Source organism: Semicossyphus pulcher, unplaced genomic scaffold, assembly GCF_022749685.1.
Source record: "Semicossyphus pulcher isolate SPU_LCO1_2020_fin unplaced genomic scaffold, fSemPul1.0.p SCAF_23, whole genome shotgun sequence".
NCBI lineage: Eukaryota > Metazoa > Chordata > Actinopteri > Labriformes > Labridae > Semicossyphus > Semicossyphus pulcher.
Window position 1 is genome coordinate 12,042,572 of NW_027211697.1, and position 22,278 is coordinate 12,064,849.

Sequence of the window (22,278 nt, forward strand, 5' to 3'; positions counted from 1 at the left end):
CATCCAGAATATGCTTTATTATTTCAATAATTAATCGTCCGGCACTGCGGTCTAATGACCTGTCTCGTGAAAATGTACGCCTTCCATTAAAAGTCAGTCATTGCTGAACAAGCTCCCTATGACCTTCAAATCACCAGCACAGTTACAGAGAGCTGTTGGGGGGGGGGGACCAAAACCCGGACTGAAAAAGACGCCTGAGAAATGGATGGAAAAAATGCTGCGTGAGAGTTTTTTACTCTTTTTTTCCGTACAGTTAGAGAAGCTTGTCAACAACTCTCTTCGTAAATATTAGGACTGCAGCTGAAGCAGCAGTTAGCTAAGCATAATCTCTATTTTTTAATCTCTGTAGGCAGGGACGTGGAATTCCAGGAAGACAAGTGTTCTGTTCGAACTACGCTTGTAGTCCGAGTAATATTGACCAATCACGTATCAGCAGGCTGCGGCGTATGCAGGAAAAACAGTACGTGAGGAGAGCAGAAGCAGGCGGAACGTAATCCGCCGTACTGACATCCCGGCTCCCATCAGCGACGATCCTATTAATCTCTATGAACAGACATCTGCAAGCTAACAGCTAACAATCTGTTCTAGATCTAAAATTTAACTTGCGATGGATTCCCTTTACGCTGTGCCACGAAAGCCGTTCAGATTTCCTGACTTCCTCGAATGCATCAGAGCGATCCGACCTCAACAAGCGAGTTTTCTTCTCCTCTCGAGGACACACCTAACAAAGCGTCGATTTTTACTTCTTACAAATCTGCATCATGATGTTGAAATTTCAGCAAAGGTAAGACCCATTAATAACAAGTCAATCATAACGTTTCTCTTTCTGTAACGATGCAGCACGTGAAAAAGTCTTGACGGGAAGTCGTTTACCGCTTACCGTCCGGCTATATCGTCTCAGACTACAGCTGATGGGATCCGAGATTGAGCTAAGCATAAAGACAACACCAGCCCCTTTTACATTGCCAGTTCAAGGCGGGACTGTGCCTCATCTTTAATGTAAAACACACGACGGTGGGCGCTGGTTTAGCTCAGCAGTTAAATCAGCGACCCATTTACAGAGGCTACAGTCATGGTTGCGACGGCCCCGGATTCAACTAGCATCCTCGGCCCTTTGCTGCATCTTACCCCCCATTCTCTCTTCTCCTGTTTCCAACACTATCCACTGTCCTGTCTCTCTCAACAAAGGCACAAAAGCCCCCCCCAAAAAATCTTCACAACGCTATGTCAAAACACACACTGTGGCGGCTTTACGTTGGCGTTGCTTGGTTAAGTGTAAAACGGCAAAGGCGGCTTAACGGCGGAGTTTCGTTGCGCCGCTGTGGAGGAATTGCAAAGCAAAAAGGGCTTCTGATTCACATGTAACTCTTGTTTAATCATTTTGTTCAGAGGATATCACACTGAGCTTTAGAGGTGCTGTTAGTCTTTGTTCCTTTTTGACAGAGCCACGGTACCTGTTTCCCCATCTGCCAAGTCTTGTGCTAAGCTAAGCTAACTGGCTGGTAGCTGAGCCACCGACCTTGTTGTGAACGCAAGTTGTACAGTTATATTCAGCATTTTATATTTGCCTAAATGTGCAACAGACAAGCTAGTATTGGAGTGACTCCCGCTTACAGCAGCGTTAAGAACCCTACAGGAACGCTGCTGTTGTAGGTGAGAGATTGTTTACACATGCACGCACAGACAGAGTCTAAGTGAATGTTTATGGTAGATCCATTTTTGATGTGTTTCATTGTGCAGAGGTTACTTCTTACAGGGCTGAAACAGGCATCTGGATGGAACTCTTTTTTCCAACAGGTTTTAAACATCAAAGTGTGCACGCAGCCTCATCAGAAGGGCATGTAATGAACCAAGGCAGCTTCTGGATCACTGACATGGACCTGATCAACAGTTGTTGCTGTGCTCGGCACACTTGTGCACTAATAACTGGGGAATTTTAATCTCGCTGAGACTACCAGACATTGAATAAGTTTTATCTGCTATGTGAATCTGTCTTGTGCAGTTTACCAATGCACGCACACACACACACACACACACACACACACACACACACACACACACACACACAGGAGATCAGTGAGTCAGCGTTTCAAGTACCTGATTATCCCAAACATTCCTGTGAGAAAATGCCAACTTGGCAGCCAGCCCGGGCTGGTGATAATACCTGCTACACTGATAAAATCTCCTCCAATTTACTATTTGGTTACACCAAAACACTGTAAAAGTCCGTATGCGGGAAAACATTTCAGTGGAAAGAAAAGATAGAGGATGTAGAAAAACAAAGAGACCGAGAGACGAAGAAGAAAGACAATGAAACCGACAGAAGCTCCATCCTGTGCCGGTTAAAGCCCAACTTCACTCTGCTGCTGACTTATTATACCGACACATCTCCGCTCCGCTCCTTCCTCCTCAGTCTTTATTAGTTAGCTCTTAACTCCGGCTCTTAAAGCAGGGGGAATTCACTTTCATTTCAAAGAGCTTTACGGCGAGAAGACAGCTGGCTAGAAGTCCTACCCAGGAGTCCCGGCTGCTCGTCGGAGCATTAAACACAAAAGTCTTACCACTTGATCCGGGGATTCAAAGAAAATAAAGCAGCCTGTGCTGCTGATCCCTCTCTGCTGTGCTGTGGATGTACATCAGGGCAGGGCAGATAATGGAACGAGTGAGAGAAGTTATTGTACTGCTTTAATGAGAGACCTGGAGAAAAGGAATGTGTGAGAGTGCTGCAGCATTTCAATTATCACCTCTGGATGGGTTCTGGAATATCAGCTGTACACATTAGCAGAAACGGTAAGAAGAGCAGGTTGGACCGCGGGCTTCCTCGGAACAGAGCAGAACTTTTACTTCATGTTTCAACACTGTCTGAGTGTTGTAGGGAATCATTTGAGGCTCAACAGGGAAACATTTTGGGTTAGTGAAAGCCTCCCTTACTGCCCCACAACTGTTAATTTACACATAGCTGGTGTTCGTACTCTACATGTGTAAACGGATGTTTGTTCCAGCTCGAGGCGTTCAGGTGTTTGATACCTTAATAGTGTTAAAGAGACGTTTCTACAATCGTTGGTGTGCAGTGTGCTCCACCAAAAGAATGAAAATGTAGATACTATGTTGTGGCTAATTAAGCTCACTGTATACAAGGGCGGCTAGGGCTGTCCCTTTTCAATCTAAATATGATATATCGTTCCAACCTGGTGATATAATAATAGTTTCAACTGTAATGTTGTGATCGCATTCAAAACTGAAGCACAGCAAGTAACGCTCGCCCACGAACAAATGAGTCATCTGCTCTCCAGAGTCCCAGAGTGCTCTCACGTTTAAAGTAGTGTGTCTTATGTTCCAACAGATGGCGATACCACGCTGCCTGCTACAAACCAATGGAGGAAACTAACGAGCCAAGCCGTCGTTAACCTTTCCTGCTTCAGCGCCCCGACCGTAGTCAGAAAGCACAGGGGAGACTTATTGTTGTTCTGCTCCAGGGCCGAAGCTGTAGCTAGCTTCGGGGCTAACTCCCGTCACTTTTATACGCCAGCACTAAGCAAGACACGGGAGCGCGGCTTGAGTCTCGAGGAGTCGTAGGCTTTACCACCCCACACTATAATAACGTTTCTAGAATAAGACCGTGCTACAGAACTGATCATCTCAACACCAACGCACCTCAGAAGCGCTGTATGAACCACTACTTACACAATATGTAGCGCACCACTGGGTACTATTATTTGTCTGACTTTATTAAGGCTGCTCTGCGAATGAAGGGACCTTAAGGATTACAGCTTTAAAGTCTTGATAGTCAGTCGAGGCAGAAACGGTAAAAAGTTAGGTGGTTAAATGCTGCTGTGGTGAACAAAAATGGATGACATGCACACATCTCGTACAGCCATATCACCTACACACACACACACACACACACACACACATCTTTATCTTCTTAAAAAACGTGACGGCTCATTTTTTGCATGAAATAAAAAAACAAATACATGGAGCTATAAACTGTGTATCTCTTTCTTATCATCTGTGACCACCGTTGTATTACAAGATAAGTATAGGGTTATTGTTAAAGGAGAAGTTCGGTATTTTTAAACCTGGGCCCTTTTTGTACAAATGTGTGTGTCGAGATGAGTCACAGGAACACAATCGGTCCAGTAGATAGCCTCCGCCGTGATAAGGCTGCAATAATCCAGACTGCAGAGACTGCGCCCGATCAAAGTACGTCCACCAAAAGTGCTTGTTAATACCGCTGACAGGCTCAGATTGTTGCCCCAGGTGTCCGACAACATGACGGAAATGATCCCTACAAAGATCGTCCTTTTCATAAAGAGGAAGATCCTTTCGACACACAAAATATTTGTGGTTCCACATGTTGGTGAATTCTAGGAGCGGCAAGAAGTTGGGCCGATCTTAAAATGTGTTTGTGACTGGAGAGATTAAGCAGGCGTCAAAAACTGTGGACGAAAAGCTCTTTTGTTGTCTCCCAAAGATGTCGCTTGAGGTTATTTCAGTGGAGCGTTATTATGTTCGAATGCATTTCTGTAATATGAAACATTCTCCTGCACAGTTAATCAGCCTGGACTCCAGGAGCTGGTGACATTTTGCTAAGTGTTCTTAAGTGCGACTGATTTTAAAGGGGTCGGCTGCGAGAGCAATAAATACACTTTGATTCTGAAAGTACTGGGTGGACGCGGGTCTACAGTGACACAGTATAAGTCGAATACATTCATGCTAAAGTGGTTCGTTAAAACAATGTTTTATTGTTCTAAACAAATTTGATTATATATACTCCACACCTTTTTAAATCAGACCTCCTGTGGGTAAGTAGTCCTGTTTAAATCAATGTAAAATTTTAACTGTACTGCATAGAGACACCTTCTTCTTTTAACCAATCCGGTTGTGAAATATGGCAGTGGGAAGTTGTTGCATAATCCTCTTTAAATTGATTGGTTGTACAGATTGTAGGGATATGAAGCATCTTAACTTACACTCTAAAGGATGACATCACAATAAGCGAAAACAATGCATCGCAGAGTTCACAGAGTTAATAATATGTTGTCAGGAATTATAAAGAGCCGCAGCGGTATCATCGCTTCTCTGCTTTGTCAGTGCACAAATAAGCAAAGCGAACACTGAGGAGCAATAAAAGCAGCAGTCACACAGGCAGGAGGGAGAGCGTATCTGACTGATCAGCTCTTGATGACTGATACATTTAAACTGCTGAGACCGTCGTTGTCTGAAATGCCTGCGTCAGTGTCTCGCCGAACGCTGCCGTATGGAGGCTAAACATCCTGAGACGGTGGGTGGCGGAGGGGGAATGATCATAACAAAACAGCATCCAGGCTTTGTTTGATGACTGAATCAGGCCAAACAACAGGCTTCTTATAAATGCATATTAACACGCACATGTTATAGCATGTGAGTGCAAATAAGCACACTGCTTTACACTTTATACAAACATGCTGTGTAACCGATGTGAGCAAACCGCGGTAACAATGGCCCTCGCCTCACCCTGTGCCATCCAGACTCTCCCGGTTGGACGGGGGTGACGGGTGTGACTCACAGACGGCGCTGCAGAGCTGGGTCAGGTTGTGCCCCAGTGGAGGAGCAGGGTGGGTGAGGGCCATTAGCCGGTAACTAGATCCACTCCTGAGGCGCTGGATGGGAGAGGGGAGAACAAGCCTCTACAGCGTAATGAGACACCTTCACCCAGAAGTGACACACAGAGAGACAGGCCGGAACACATCTGCAGCATCGCAGGGCGCACGGAGGAAGGGATAAATATGCTCTGAAAAACACATGCACGCACACAGATTCATGCGCTTTAATGCACACACAGAATATTTGATTTCACTGCTTCAGAGCAGGGCATCCAAATGTTACGCTGAGGGAAAATCCTGAGCTGCACTTCAGATTTGGCTTAGCTCACTTGACCTTTTTACTTTTGGTGCTTCATTGTGTACAAAGGACTTTCTGTGTTCTTGCTTTTTGATCTGAGGAGAATAAATGTCTTTCATCCAATGAAGCCCATATACGTACCAACTGATTGCAATTATAAGTATTGATCTGAAAGCTTTTTACTCTCAATAGTATCGGCCAGCTTTCACACATAATGACAAAAAAGACTTAGGGCCCCATCACCATATACCCCGCGTAACGCAACTCACAGCAGCAGCAGCAGCGATGCAGTGGTCATTTATATGTCCACGCCCACTTTTTAAGAGGCAAATGTTCTTGTGCAATCACTCCATTTTGTGCCGCGTTTTAGTTACCCATCTGGTGACAAGCCTGCATGCGCCGAAATTTCCCTCCGGGGATTAATAAAGTATTTCTGATTCTGATTCTGTTAGTATCCCCCGACTTGAATATTACAAGTTTCTGTTTTAATGAGATATTACAACAGAAACTCTCTAGTCTGAGTAGTGTTGACCAATCAGGTATCAGCAGGCTGCAGAGTATGCTGGAAAAGTAGTCTGTGTGCAGAGCAAAAGCAGGCGGAACGTAATGCACTGTAATGACACCCTGACTCCCATCAGCTTCATCTGACAACGATTTAGCTTCTTCTTATTATTTTGGGCGGCTGTGGCTCAGTGGTAGAGTGGGCCGTCCTTCAATCGAGAGGTCGGAGGTTCGATCCCCAGCTTTCTCAGGCTACCGGTCGAAGTGTCTGAACCCAAAATTGCTCCCGTGTAAAAAGCAGCTTTGAGTGGTCGCAAAGACTAGAAAAGCACAATATAAGTACAGTCCATTAATCTCTGTAAACAGACATCTGCATGCTAACAGCTAACAGTCCGTTCTAGATCTAAAATTGTGTTACAATGTTACAGACGCTTTTGTCCAAAGCGACATCTGAAAGTTAATGATCTCCCATATCCGATGGCTGAGCCTACCGGGAGCAATGTGGGGTTAAGTGTCTTGCCCATCAGCGATCGAACCACCAACCTTCCGATTGAGAGACAACGACTCCACCACTGAGCCACACCCGCCCACTTGACACAAATTCCCTTGACGCTGTGTCACGAAAGGCGTTCAGATTTCCCGACTTCCTCGAATGCATCAGAAAATGATCCGACCTCCGTTGAACAAACGAGCATTTCAAAAGTCGTTTTCTTTTCCTCTTGATTACATACCTGACAGAGCTTCATTTTCACTTGTTACTAATCTGCATCATGATGTTATTTCAGCAAACTTAAGAGCCGTTAATCAAAGTGAATAAAAAGAAAGTCGTTTATCGCTAACCGCTGGCTACACGCCCGGCATGTTCACCGTTGTCCTCAGAGAGACGTCGTCAGACTATAGCTGATGGCATCCGAGATTGGTAGTACCCTTACTTAAAGGTGGAGCTTGAGACACTGCTGCTTGCTGATTGGTCAATGGAATTGTCACTTCTTGCAGGACAAAGGATTCAATGCACAAAATCATATTTCTAAATATCCCATCGATTACAACAGATACTCTGGAGACCAACAAGAGATGTAGACGCACCTCTGCTGATGATACGATGGTCTCTAAGGGGTTGACGTGGCTATCACCATCCTTTAACAACCATGTCTACATTTAACAATGCTGTCTTTTTTAAGCATATTAAATCACAAGTGTTTAGTGGAAACAGCCGTAGTAAAGGGCTGAGCGTTATTAAGAAACCAACCTAGTTATTTATTATCTTCACATGCACCCAAAGCCTCTGACCCCCTGCAAAAAACAGCACTGGAGTTGATCCGTAGATCTGATCCTGGAACAGCAGGTGATTGAAACGATAATCGGGCCGGATCACACAAGGCAGGAAAATGAAACAGACAGTCAGTCAGTACAACCCCTTGAGTGACTGAGCTTCAGGGCAATGTTTCCATGCCATTTGGTTTTTCCGTAAGCTTGAGTGGATCTCCGCCTCCCACTCTCTCTCTATTTGTTGGGTGTGCAGGCAGGAAGTGTGAGTGTCACGATGTGTGTAGAATCAGTCAGGAGATGGGACTGTCATAGGAGCCTGGTGTGTTGAGTTAGCGGCTTAAGTGGCATCATCTCCGGAGTGCGAGGGAGAATGAGAGAAGAGAGTGAGACTACATGAAAGTTTCAGTGTGAAGCAAATATGGAAATTTATGACTTCTGAGATTATATATATATATATATATATGTATACATATTTCTGAGTTTATATGTGTTTGTGTGCATCCATTCAAAAGTGAGTTTAATGGGTTTAATGGGGTGTCTATGTAGGAGACAACTTAAGGATGTTTTTTTAGGCCACAAGAGATGGAGATTTTCATCCACAGAGTTCAATGCTGGACCTCTTGTGTTTATTTTCCACACACAGCCTATATATGTCTGTGCAGAGGATAGCTGTAAGCTAGTTAGCAACTGACGCACCAACTGCATGTGCTTGTGTGGCAGCTCAGCATCTCGCTCGTCTCAGGACTCCCAAGAAACTTTTTGGTCTTTTTCCTCTCATCTCTGGATATTCATGACTTAAACGGGAAAACATTTCCCCCCGAAGATGAAACATTTTCAACTCACAATAATGCATCTTTATGTTGATATGAATCACCTCTTCCAAATTGGTGTCTAATCTCATCTGTCCAGTGTGTCCACCTGTTGTGAGACAAAATGACGGACGCGACAAAAGCAGCTGCTTGAGGTAGAGAGCTAGAATGTCGGTGTATTTGGACTGGCAGGCCTCCCTAACTTTATATTCCAGTGTGATATTGAGGAATAACTCCACTTCGCTATCAGTCCACACATATGATTCCCCCCTTCCTCAATGCGCCATTGCAGCCCGCAAAGAAGGAAGTCGTCCAGCCATTTCAGACTTTTGATTGGCCGCGATTTTGTTTTTCTTCTTTGCATGACAGGGTTATATCGCCACTTGTTGGTGTGGCATTCTCATGACAGCGTTTCTGTTGTGTTTTTGCGTGGACAGGTTTTTTTTTGGAAATGACGGAGAGAAAGACTCCCGTGTACGTTTAGACATGGCCTGAGGTTGCCAGTATAGATATATGTCATTATGGTGACAGCTGTATCACAAGTTCATTTTATCTAGAAGTTTCAAGCCTAAATCACATGTTGTCCCAGAGGGCTAAGAATATATTTCCATAGGACACCCTCTATCATTAGACGATTGATTTGAATGACCCATTTTTCCAAACAAATAGACACACACATCTACAACCGTATCAAAGGTTAAATATTTGGTATTGTGACAACCCTAAGCAGAGAACGTGTGGACATTTTACAAACCCATTTGTAATATACACTACCAGTCAAAAGTTTGGACACATTTTCTCATACAAGTGAATGGGAAAAGTTGTCCAAACTTTTCCCTCAGGCATTGCTGAGATATCACGTTCACGGACGGACGCACAGTGAACTCGACCTTTCTTCTCCAAAATCAAATCAGTTCTTTCTTAAATCACAGGCGACATTTGTGCCAAATTTGAAGATGTTCCCTCCAGGTGTTCTCGTGTTATCACCTTTACAAGAACGGGATGGAAATGAAGGCTGGATGAGTGTTTCTTTAGGATATTATGATGTCACAGTGAAGCTGACCTTTGACCTTTTGGGAAAACAATGTCACCACTTTATTATTGTATCCTATGAGACCTTTGTGTGAAATTGTGTCCTTATCGGTGTAGGAGTTCGAGAGCTATGGCCAAAAATCTTCTGTGAGTGTGGCGATGATCCAGAGCGAACTCATCAATCCGCTAAATGTAATGGACTAAATGAACCGCAGAACTTCTCGTGAGCGCTGGATTTGAAGCCCACAAACAGAATAAAAATATATGAATGAGTCACATGAACTGGACCTGACCCGCAGAGTTCACTTGGCTTTAATCAAAGTAAAACTAAAACTTTTGCTAATAGCGGCTCATCTCCACGTAGCACAGCTCCCCATCATGCTTCTGCTGCCCCGTTTAGCCTCGTCACTACTCTGATTGAAAGCTATCTAAATGGTCTAAATTGAGTGTGCATGAGCCGGCCCCCCTCCCTGCATGCTGTTTGCACACCATCCTGTCTCACTAATTTCATATTCTGCCTCAAGCCCACAGCAAGAAGCACACAAAAGTAGGCTGCTAAGGACGCATCTCTCTCATGCGAGATAGATCTGACTGATCATGTGATGTGTAGATCTGTTGACCCGGGCAATGTCTGCTCTGCTGGTGTTAATCATGACACGACTCTTCAAGCAGTTCCTGCTGCTATAACACAGCCTCATGCTCCTGACCTGTTTATATATAAATGCATTCTATTGAATCAATAATATAAGAATCCAGATGGAAATAGACGTCGCATCATGAATAATCACTGTGGGGGGAGAAGTGTTCACAGGAGCAAAAAGAAGACTACGTAATCTATCCAAGGAACAGAAAAGTTTGTTGTTTTTATTTATTGTGTTTTGCCAACATTAAGATTCCAAATTTTTTTTTAAAAGCTTTAAAAAAAAGTGAGCAAGCACACTACGTGTCTACCTCGTTGGTCTGAGGATATGCCCCTATAGCTCTCTGCGCATCTTTATATTCCTTCAGTACATCAATAACAGTTATTGAAGCTCTCCAAACTAGCAAGATTGCTAATAGCAATAACCAAGCACTTTGTTTTTGAGGGGAGGAGACCTCTGCATTTAAGTTCTCATTAGAAACCTTAAAGTCGAGGTGAAATGAAAAATGTCATTTTAATCCTTTTAGATCACATCCGCGGTAACATTGTGCATCTATTTGACAATATAGGCCAAAAAAATACAGAAAATCAATTTCTTCGTATTCTTATATCAAAATCGGAGAATTTTTTCTTCCGGTAAAACTACATTTCCTGCGTGCTTACGTAAGTTAGCACCAAACAATTTCAACCAATCAATCTGCAACATTTAGCCGCAGAGCACCAAGAACGCTCGGTCAGTTAGCTAGCTACTGCGCTGTGGAGAACGTCTGTCTACGCCCACTTCTCAACGATCAAATCAAATCCCTCTAATGATATGTCCCGCCTGCACGTCCTGTTTCACTCGGAAATACGTCACGATACGGAAGCTAGATACTCTCGAAATGCCATTTCAGCTCGACTTTAAAAACAAGCAGCGCAGCTTCAAACAAGCTGAGCTAATGTTAGCCGCAGCTATTGTAGCCTCTCTGGACATGTTGTGTCCGCCTTAATGTTGGAGAAACGCTGAATTTTAGAGTGAAACTGCTTTATTCAGTGTAGCTCCGACTAACATTCTCCGCTAGCACGCAGACGGACATACACTGATGGCAGACGCTGCTACCTAAAGCACCCAACTGTCAATCAGTCCTCACATTCACACTCCAATAGCTATGCCAGCAGGAGCAATTTGGGGTTCAGTGTCCAAGGACACTTCAACATGTAGACTGAGGGAGCTCGGGATCAAACCACCAACCTTGAAAGATGAATGACTCTACCACTTGTAGAGGTCTTGTTCACGAGTGAGGGTAAAATGGATCGTGAGATTGACAGGCAGATCGGTGCAGCATCAGCAGTAATGCGGGCGTTGTAAAGGACCATTGTGGTGCAGAGGGAGCTGAGCCTGAAGGCAAAGCTTTTGATTTACCAGTCGATCTACGTTCCAACCCTCACCTATGGTCACGATCTTTGGGTAGTGACAGAAAGAATGAGATCGTGGATACAAGCGTCTGAAATGAGTTTCCTTCGGAGGGTGTCTGGGGTCAGCCTTAGAGATAGGGCAAGGACCTCTGAGATCCGGGAAGAGCTCAGAGTAGAGCCCCTTCTCCTTCGCATCGAAAGGAGCCAGTTGAGGTGGTTCAGGCATTTGGTTAGGATGCGTCCTAGGCGCCTCCTTTTGGAGGTTTTCCGGGCTCATCCAACTGGGAGGAGACCCCTCGGACACCTCGGAATCCCCCAGGAGGAACTGGAAAATGTTGCTGGGGAGAGGGACGTCTGGATCACCTTGCTGAGCCTGCTGCCACCGCGACCCGGCCCTGGATAAGCGGAAGATAATGGATGGATGTCTGGATGGATGGACTCTACCACTGACGCCCCGTGTATGCCTCTGTTTTGGAGCAACAAAGAAGACTTCCTTTGCAACAAGTTGATTTTAGTTAGGGCTAATAAATTATGGTATTGGATCGGTGCATAGATTGACATACTAGTTGATACCTTTTCCAGGTTTTAGGTAATATCTGTCAGTTCTTTACAAGTATTAATACTCTAGAGTCAGATCAGTGGTGTCACAACAAGAGACAACATGTGTCTGGAGGAGGCACGAGCTTCAGTCCCAATAACCACATGCCTTACACAAGTATCTCAAACCAACCAGCGATGCTCAATTTTCCGTGTGGGTAAAGAGCTTACGTAATGTCATCCACCCCCTGTAAATCTCCACACTGGTGAAACACATTGTTTTTGGTCTCAGCGCAGTGAAACAATCATCATTTGTCATCCCACACTCAAGAGCAGCCGTCCCAAATGACATCCCTCCGAGTGGATGCTTAATGAAGACAAAAACACTTTATTTTTTGGGAGCAGCCTCCTGTCTGGAAGGAATTACGCCCATGTGTTAGTGAGTGTGTGAAAGAAGCAGGGCGACGCAGAGATGATCCGGGGCTCAGAGAGCAGGAGCAGAAAGTGGTACTGAGGAGAATGAATAGTGACTGGCGCTCAGCCCAGTGGCAGCTTAATGACTTGCGGTCAGTTGACTCTGTCTCAATTAATCAGACTGCTCTTTCCCCCTCTCTTGCTTTTTTTCCTTCCTCTCCCCTTGGCTCTGATTTCCCCCTTTGCCTCCCACCCCTGAGCAGGGAGAGGGCGCTTTGTTCCCACTCTCTCCATCCCTTTTGTTTTCTGCTTCTCCATCTCGGCCTGTTGTTCTCCATTTCTTCCCTCCTCTTCCGTTACGTGCATCTCCCTCGACTGGACAGATTTCTCCCCCATCTCTGCATTAGTTAGAGACTGAAAGAATGAGGCCATTTTGCTATCATCCTCTATGATCCATGTTGTTGCCTGTCTAAGTCCGGGGAGAAACGATGTCTTCCAAGTCCCGCAGAATTAGTTTTTAAAGAAAAAGTGCGCCAGTCTGAAAACAGGCTGTGACCCAAGATGAGGGAACAAATTCAAGCATGGCAACACAACTCGCCCGGACATGTTCGCTCCTGGAACACAGAGTACAAGAGCAGTCCTGTGCCTGTGTGTGTGTATGAGTGTGTGCAAGTGGCAGCCAAAGCTCTCCCACGTCAGTTGTTATCTGCTTTCCCGGAGGTCCCAGGGGGTCTTGCTGGCTTCCCAGGGTGGTCCTGACTGTGCTGACATTTGGAGGACTGGTCCTTGATGGCCTTCAGGGTTGTTGTGTGCCGCTGCAGTCACAGCTAGTGTCCGTCTCCGCTTTCCTCCTCACTCCCTCTTTTTATCCTCCTTTGTCCCTCAAGATTTAGTCCCTTCCTCTCTCTCTGTCACTTTTCTGTCGTTCCATCTCTGTCTCATTTTCAATTCTCGCTCCACTCTTTTTTTTCTCCATCCATTATCTTTCTTTTTCTTGCATAGGAGCCATCACCACTTTCCTCTCTCACACATATTCCTCCTTTTTTTCCTCTTTTCCGCTCTCGCCCTCCCTCCCTCTTGGTCGATGGGGTCACTGTACTGGGCAGACCGCCCTGAGGAGCCCTCCTGCCACGGCTCTTACATGTTGGGAGGCGGGGAAGGGGGGCCACAAGACCTCTGCACCCACCAGGCTGACCCCCCCTCAGGCTGCACTATGCAGTCATGGACAGTGGGAGGAACCAGAGGTCAAACGCTCCAGGAAGACTTACGATGTATCCCTGATGCAGGCAGACAGCCATGTTCAAGAAGCATTCATTTAGTTTTCATCTCTGTTTGTGCTGATCAGAGTTCAGTTTTTTACAAGGGTTAGATTTTAGTCTTCCCACTCAATGAATGTTTGCATATTCTGTTAAATGCTTTGAGCCTTCACGGTGAATAATAAGCCTCAATATAGTGTAGATTCTTACTTTACAAGGATAGTAGATGGCGGTCAGCACAGGCCCCTGTTTGGAGAAGGCAGCCAGAGAAACAACACGGAAGCTAAGCAATGTACCACCAGCACAACCACACGCTTTCCTCTCTCTCTCTCTTTGTTGTCCCTCCCAAACTTTATTCCTCTGAGCTCTCCTACTTAGCTAAGTACTAAGCCTTTTATTAATTGGACAGTGAAGACAGACAGGACATGTCGGGAGGAGAGAGTGGGGACGACATGCACCAAAGGGCCGGGGGTTGGTCCAGTTCAAGGGAAGTGGCGACGCAGCGAGGACTCTGTACATGCGCCGACTGAGCTTAACCGGCGTCCTGTGAATGAAACAGCTGATCTGAAATTTAGTGTATGAATACAGAACTGTTGTATGGCTAAAAAAATATAATGCCAACAGAGAGGGCTGTCTGACAGCAAGGTGAAGAGGTCAAACATAAAAGTGATTTTAGCTTTTAGGTGTCATTTTGTCAGTTAGCTACTTAGCTTTGTGTCGGTACTCCAGCCGTCTTCACCAAACATGGATCTATCGTTTATCGTCTCGTCCAACCCCACTTCAGAAAAAATCTAAACATCCCTTCTAAAAGTTTCATATTTTTGACGTTCAAAAGATTATTATAATGTCGTGGCGTTATGGTGTACAGTCTCCCGCAATCCCTCCAGCAGGTTAGTCTCAGTTTCAATTAATCCCTAACCCTGTTCTCCATGTGTGTCCTGCCGACGTCAATAAGCTGTAAACCCTCTTAATATCCAATTCTGCAATTCTGTTTGTTTGTTTCTGCTCCCACAGGCCTCCGAGCTGTGTACATCCTCTCCCTCCCTTCTCCTCCTCTCACTGGTTCTCTCTTTTCAGTCAGGAGTCTCATGTAGAGTCATTAGACGTTCTAGCATCATTTCTAGCAATGAAAGTTTAAATGCAATATGCATATATATTTAATGTCTCGCAAAAAGGAAACTGTAATGTCTCTGGGAGGCTTGATATTTAAAGTTATAATCTCAAAGGTCTCAATTTTGTTCTCTTTGGCGCCACCCATGGCGATAAATGGTAATTGTAGGAGCACAATTCCCAGATATCCAGACAGTGCTGCATGTGTGACGTCCACGGTTGGCTCCGGTTGTAACTCTTGATTTTCCTCGCTGACGGTCGCTTTCCTTTTCAGACTGTTTGCTTCATCTGAGCGTCGAGTTTGTTTCTTCTTCTTTGGATTTTCACTTATTTTTGAAGTTGTATCTGTAGTCATCCATCTTTTCTTGGTTTGTTCAGCCATAGTAGCGGAAAAGCAGCTGCTTAGCTCCGCCTACCCTCCCTGGCAGACCAACCACTGCTGGCTGATGGAAAACGCGTCACTAACTGGGCGCCACTTGTGATTTTTTTGTCGCCACAGACACCCAGTCTGTAACACCGCAAATGCAAAGGCTTCCATCAGTGGGCCATAGGCTCAATCACCATTGTGTTACTTCATTTGGCGATAGGTAGAGACTTAACAGACATTTATTTATGACTTTAGTTTTATTACTAAACTAAATGTTTGTTAAAACATGATGATTCAAGGTTTAGAGGCATCAAGGCGGCAAATAAATCTATACAAACATTTTTTTAAAACAAGTCAGCAAATTCTTCCAAGTTAAATCACCAAACATAAAAAGACAGACCACTAAAGCAAACACTCAACCACTCACTTTCCTGAGGAACACACTCGAGAAGTTAAACTGATAGAGGTCATCTCACACCTGAAAGAAAACCTCCCAATTCTCATCAACTCAAGTGCCAGTGATACAAAAGTCAATGCTAAAAGGGACAATAAGAAAGAAAACAACTTTATAAAGTAGTTCCAGCAGCGGTCCCGTCCGTGCCTTAACAAGCAAAGTAAAGAAAGTCTTCACAAATAACTCCTCGCCCTGTTTCTCTGCAGCTCTTTAGCCTTCCCAGTGGTGTTCCAATCTGTAATTACTGACTCTATCTGATTCTAATCAGCAGCCTGAAAAGACAGATACCACATCCCCTTTTAAGCCCTCCCACAAAGACCCGGGAAGGTGCGAAGCTATATTTCTCTCAATTATCTAGTCAGGATCGACTGGCTTAGTGCTGAACTTCTCCGAGTGTGTTTGCCAATTTGCTGTGTCAATTAGATCTTCTCCTAGGTAAGTAATCAGACTCTGGGAGACGGTGAGAGAGGGAAAGATGAAGGGAAAAGTAATTACAGCTTTTTGGGAGGTTTGCAGCTGCTCCGCGGTGCCTCTGTACCACCCCTGTCTTTTTTAATCACTTTTATTGGACTTCACGCGGAGCCTCTGCCTCTGTGTTTCTCAGTAAGAAAAGAGATTAGACACAAACACTGATAGCTGATACACATATGTGGAAGCACACAAACACACACGCTCAGTCGTATGTTTGCGCACACAGACCGAATGAGAGAAAGCCGAGAAGAAACAGATTGATGACATCGTGTTTTGCCTCTCATTTATTTCAGCACATTGCTGCAGCCTGTATGACAGAACTATTGTGTTAGGAATGTTAGTTAGCTTTGGATTTCTGCTCCAAGCACCCTGATAATGACTTGACACTTGCAAGAAAAAGTTTGAATGTGATAATCAGTTTGAGTCCGAGGGAAAATGTGACTCACAGCAGCTGGAGCTGTAAATAAAGTCGAAAGCAGCGTCTCAAAAAAAAAAGGGCATTTAATGCTCGAATGGATTTTTTTTCGGAGAAAATAAACCGCAACAGAACAAACGATAAATTTATTCATAATATTCCTGAAAGCTTGACTGACCCGCCTTTGTGTTCTGATAATAAATTGTGGAGAAATATGGAGGCAGGAGGAGAGAGAGGGAGAATTAGGCAGCGATAGGCTCACTCTGTGACACTTGGCTGTCCTGTCTGCCCTTGTCAAAGCCTGACACCTCCATAATCCCCCCTGCAGCCCCCCTACCTCAACCCCCATCTCAGCTGGCCAAGGCTGGCGAGCAGACGAGCCTGTCACCCAGTCGGAGATCTGGGACCTGTCCAAGCCCCGTCCAGATGTAAGCACCAGAATCCTCACAGACTCCTGCTGTCCCGCGGGCACGCTCGTCTTCCTCCTGAGACAAATCCTCACACAACTCTCTGACCCTTTTCTCTTAACCATTAAACTGCTGGAATCCCACAGCCATGGCAGTCAGCTCATACATGATTTTTTGCATATATTTTAAATATAGATTTATAATGTAAGAATGAAAGATTATTGACAACCAAAGAAGCTGCAGATATGGGATTTAATTACTGTGGCCAACAAGGTTAATCACGCAACGGCCCAACTGATTTCCATTAGGAAAAATAGGTTGCAAATTCAGGTCCAAAAGTCCAAAACAAATGCAACGACGGAAACGAGCTGCAAACAGCTGAAACAAACTCTGAGCACAGTGAAGAGTTAGTGTTAACCCCTTGAACTCCAACAGGGGCTTCGGGAGTTTGGAGTTATCTGGCCTGCAGGGGAAGACACAGCCGGGCTGCTACCGTACAGTCAAGGACCAGCAGAGCTTGACGACATGAAAGACAGTAGTGTGGTGGTTTTCTTGCCTGGTTTAGCTCCTGGCTTCCCCCACCGAACCCTCACTCAGGTCTCCAGAGATTAGCACAAACTGATGCCCGATATCTCCTCTCACTCGTCTCCCCCCACCGTGTCATGATGACTCACGGTATCAGAGTGAGGCCTACTCACTGTGAATATCCTGGTGACTGTAACGTAAATGTTGCTTCCTGTCGTCAAACTTCACCATCAATCTCCACTGAGACATGGATCCCTTCAACAAGGTATCAGGTTGTTTTTGGGGGGCGATTTCCTTCTTTGTCTTAACTAAAACTAATAATCTCAAAGATTTTCATTTAAATAAATGTCTGTTAAGTCTCTATCTATCGCCGAATGAGGTGACACAATGGTCCCCATGAGCCTATGGCCCACTGATGGAAGCCTTTGCATTTGCAGTGTTACAGACTGGGTGTCTGTGGCGACAAAAAAATCACAAGCGGCGCCCAGTTAGTGATTTTCCATCAGCCAGCAGTGGTTGGTCTGCCAGAGAGGGTAGGCGGAGCTAAGCGGCTGCTTTTCCGCTCTCTGCAAGAGTTGCGAGTAAACAGTAAACAAAGAACAAACAAAGAAAAGATGGATGACTACAGATACAACTTCACAAATAAGTAAAAATCCAAAGAAAAAGAAACAAACTCGACGCTCAGATGAAGCAAACAGTCTGAAAAGGAAAGCGACCGTCAGCCAGGAAAATCAAGAGTTACAACCGGAGCCAACCATGGACGTCACACATGCAGCATTTTACTCCTCCTTTGAATAACCACATGAACTTCAAATTTTGATCTGATGACTACTAAAGAAAGCGCATCATTGTGGTGTTTGCCCCTTTTTCCCGCTCTTGAAGATGCATGACACCGATGCTACTGCAAAGGAGAAAACGTGCTCTAGCATTAAAGTTATAATCTCAAAGATCTCAGTTTCCTGAAGCTCCAAAGTTAACAGTACAATCTTTGCACAGCTCAAAGTGCTCGTTAAACTTCTCTAAACATCAGGTGCAGAGTACCAGAAACGTTCTGTAGGAAATAACTGCACTGTGGCACCACGATGGCAGTACTTACCTCATTATCTCCTACAGTGTATTGTTCTTTCTGACAGCATTCTGTACATACAGTTCTGGTTTGACAGTGTGCTTTATGCCTCACTGTTACATTTGAAACATGAAGGCTGGTTTACAAAGTTCTGACGTGACCTCTTCAAGTTTCTCCACAGCCGTACAGCAGATGGGAGTGGGTGGTGTGCCCTTTGAATTTCATTTATTCTACACATTCAGATAGTCTTTAAATGGATGTACCAGCGTTTCTTTCAGATACAGATTCATTTCTTATTGTATATTTATAAGACAATACTGTGAAGATGAAGCTGGAATACCCAAAGTGTTGCAGCAATCTTGTGCTGGGAATGTAGAACATCTACATCTAATGCTTCTGTACATTTAAAGTGGAAACAACAACATTAAATCCACATCCAGTAAAAAAGAGAATCTGCTGAGATCTCAGGTTATTTCTCTGACAGTAAGCAGTGTCAGGAGGAGCTGTTACCGTTTCGTAGTTACTCAGCTCATTTAACACGGCTGCTAAACTTTATAACAGTAAGCAGAGGAGGCAGGAGGGTTCACCGGCTACAGCTACTCTTAAGATTCAGAGTCAAAAACAAGACAGGCATTTATAGGCCAAAACAGGAGGTTTTTGACTGTATTATAAACGCCAAAACAACTCTGTATGGGCACTCTCTAGGGAAGCATGATATTGGATTTTTGTCTACATCCAACATGCCAATATTTAACAACTCCTTTTGGCAATTTGCTGATACATGCACAAAATGTTCTACTTGCAGAGACCATCACTCTACTTCGCTCTAGATGTTCATTTGGGGCCAATGCCGATATTAAAGTGAAAAAACTGATGCAGCAGAACTTGAGATATCATCCTTCACATCCCACAGAAAACCCCTGTGTCTTTGTTACCCACAATGCAACTTGACAGCCAACAGTTTGTGTGGGGATTCGGGTGTGCTATGCTAGAGAGGCTAATGCTTCCTGGCCTGATGCAGACATAACAGCGGTCACAGCTGCTTGGTAAACGTACTGCTTTCTAAGTCAACCTCGTCCTTCTCCTATGACATCACATGAGGCAATTTTCCAGATTTTGTTCAGCTCCCTCTGGAGCCCAAAAATGCTTTATATTACTTTCTTCCATGTATCATACTACAAACCTTAGCTGTGTCCCAATCCACGGGCTGCAGCCTACGAAGGAGGCGGTCCACGGAGAATGCTCCATTCATAGCTTGCGTAGCCCGTTAAAGCCGAACTGAAGTGAACCGAAAGCGGCTCCAAAAGCGGCTCCTGTCGCCTAGCAAAAGGTAGCTAGCAGTCTAACTAGCTAGCATAACTAACGTCAAGTAAGTTGACCTATTATTAAGATAGTTTCAAGGGCTCTTTTGTTTTTCAAAAACGCTAGCTATTGGATAAAGTTGAAACCAAATAAGTGTATTCCTCTGCCGCGTAAAAGTTCGCCATTTCATTTGAAATGCCGCGTAATGAATCTCAGGATATGTAGGATGCACCAGATGGATCCTTCAGCGGACCGGGAAACAGTGGACGCGTTTGTCAGCCGCATCTGCGGGAGCCTTCGAATTGGGACAGTCTTCGACGCGCTGCTGTGCAATCGGCCTTCAAATACGGCCTTCGTAGGCTGCAGCCCTCTGGACTGGGACACAGCTATTGATGCATAAAGTGGGGAGAGGTTAGAGAACATGCGTCCATCAATGTTGGTTACACCAACCTTTTTAAAACTTTCTTTTAATGTAATTTGACTGAGCCGGATTTAGTTTTATTGTCTGATAGTCCCATCAGCATGCACTAATACTCACTACGGATAGTCTCTGATCCAAAATTAAATTCTCTGTGATCACCGGAGGGCTCTGAACCTTTATTACAAACAACAACAAATGAGATCATAATCCGAGTTTAAAATGAGAAGACGGATGGATAGAAGAATAGAAGACATGAAAATAATCTGCTCTCCGAAGAAGGATGATTTATTTATAAGAATTTAGGCTCCACTTGTAATTACTGGAAGGCTTAAAACGCGGATGCTTTCTTTGTTTTTTCACTTGTCTACTTTTAAAGAGAGGATGCATTTTCTCAGGGGATGATGAGGGATGAACAGATCCTGGAACCAATGACTCACTGACTCCTGTGTGTTTGTTGAGCTGTATTTTTGGTACAAACCCTGCACACACACACACACACACACACACACACACACACACACGCTGGGTTTGTTAAAGTGGACATGTAAAAATACATCTTTTCAAGCATTAATTAACAACACATAACTAAATAATAAACTAAGTGTTACATCATTGTAAAAAGAGATGTGTCAATGTGAAAAATAATTCTCTTTATATTCCATGCAGATATGATGGCACTCAGCCGCCCCCTAAAGACATATGTACATGTCTGAACTACAGGTGGGTATAAATACATCAGAAGGAAACGCATAAAGGTGTTTAAAACTTAAAATACTGCAGAAAAAAAGAGATTAGATGCTTAAAAGTAAAGACGTAATTGTGAGATTGTGACATTTAAGTGTCCCGGTGAAGAGGGAAGCTTTATAAACACTGACATCATAAACCTGGGCGCACACACACACACACACACACACACACCTTCAGCAAACCTGGAACCTCTTATCAGCTTTTGTTAATTAAACTTTTTGACTGAATATCTGACTGAAAAGTTGTGTGTGAATTTGTGTATGCTCCTGTGTATGTACACGTGTTTGTGTTAATGATACACATTTAATCTTTGTGTCTACACCTTCCTACACCTGGTCAGACTGAGCCGATCCCAGCATGCATTGGCAGAATAAAAAACCCTTGATAGGTCACAGCTCCATCAAATGAATGTCTAACAACAGTAAAAGTCTGCAGCCATGCTAGCTGCTAAGTAAAGCTTTACTCGGGCGCAGTGGTGGTTTGAACCGAATGCTAATATCAGTTTGCAAACATGACTAGCAATGACAATGCTAACATATGCAATATAATGCTTACCATATTCATATCAAAACTTCATGCTAGTGTAGCATGTTAGCATGCTTACCTTTACAACAGCTGAGGCTGGTGGGGATGTCATTATTTGGTCATAAAAGAAAGCACTGGACAAATTGTGACCTGATTATTGATGATAAATCTTTGGATTGCATTGAGCCTGTGGAGATATTAACCCGTGTATCAATCGACAGTTGTAGGGCTGGGTATCGAGAAGAATTTCTAAATTCGATTAGATTCCGATTCACAAGGTCCCGATTCAATATGGATTTTTGACTTGACCTCAAAGAAGTTACATCATGTACTTTTTATTTAACATGACCAACACACAGCAGACAACACAATATTTACAATTTTATGAATTAGGCAGCTTATGAACTTTTTTTCCAGTTTCAGATTTTAGTCTGAACATCCGGCTTTTGGTTTTGATTAAACGAACTGGGCTTCAACCTGCGCCACGAGCGCGAAGAACAAAACCACACGAGACTAAGAGATATGGGGAAATTCTACCTTGTTTCTCCCTTAAATATTTAGTTTGAATACAGTAGTTAGAACCCTGATCCACACTCAGCTGGTGCTGGTAGTGCACCATATCGTTGTTTGCCAACCACCATAAAACACCAGAAGAAGAAGATACGGGGAAATGTATATTTTAACAACATTCCAAAAATACACTCGCTGCCAAAGTAGACGCTAACAGAGAGT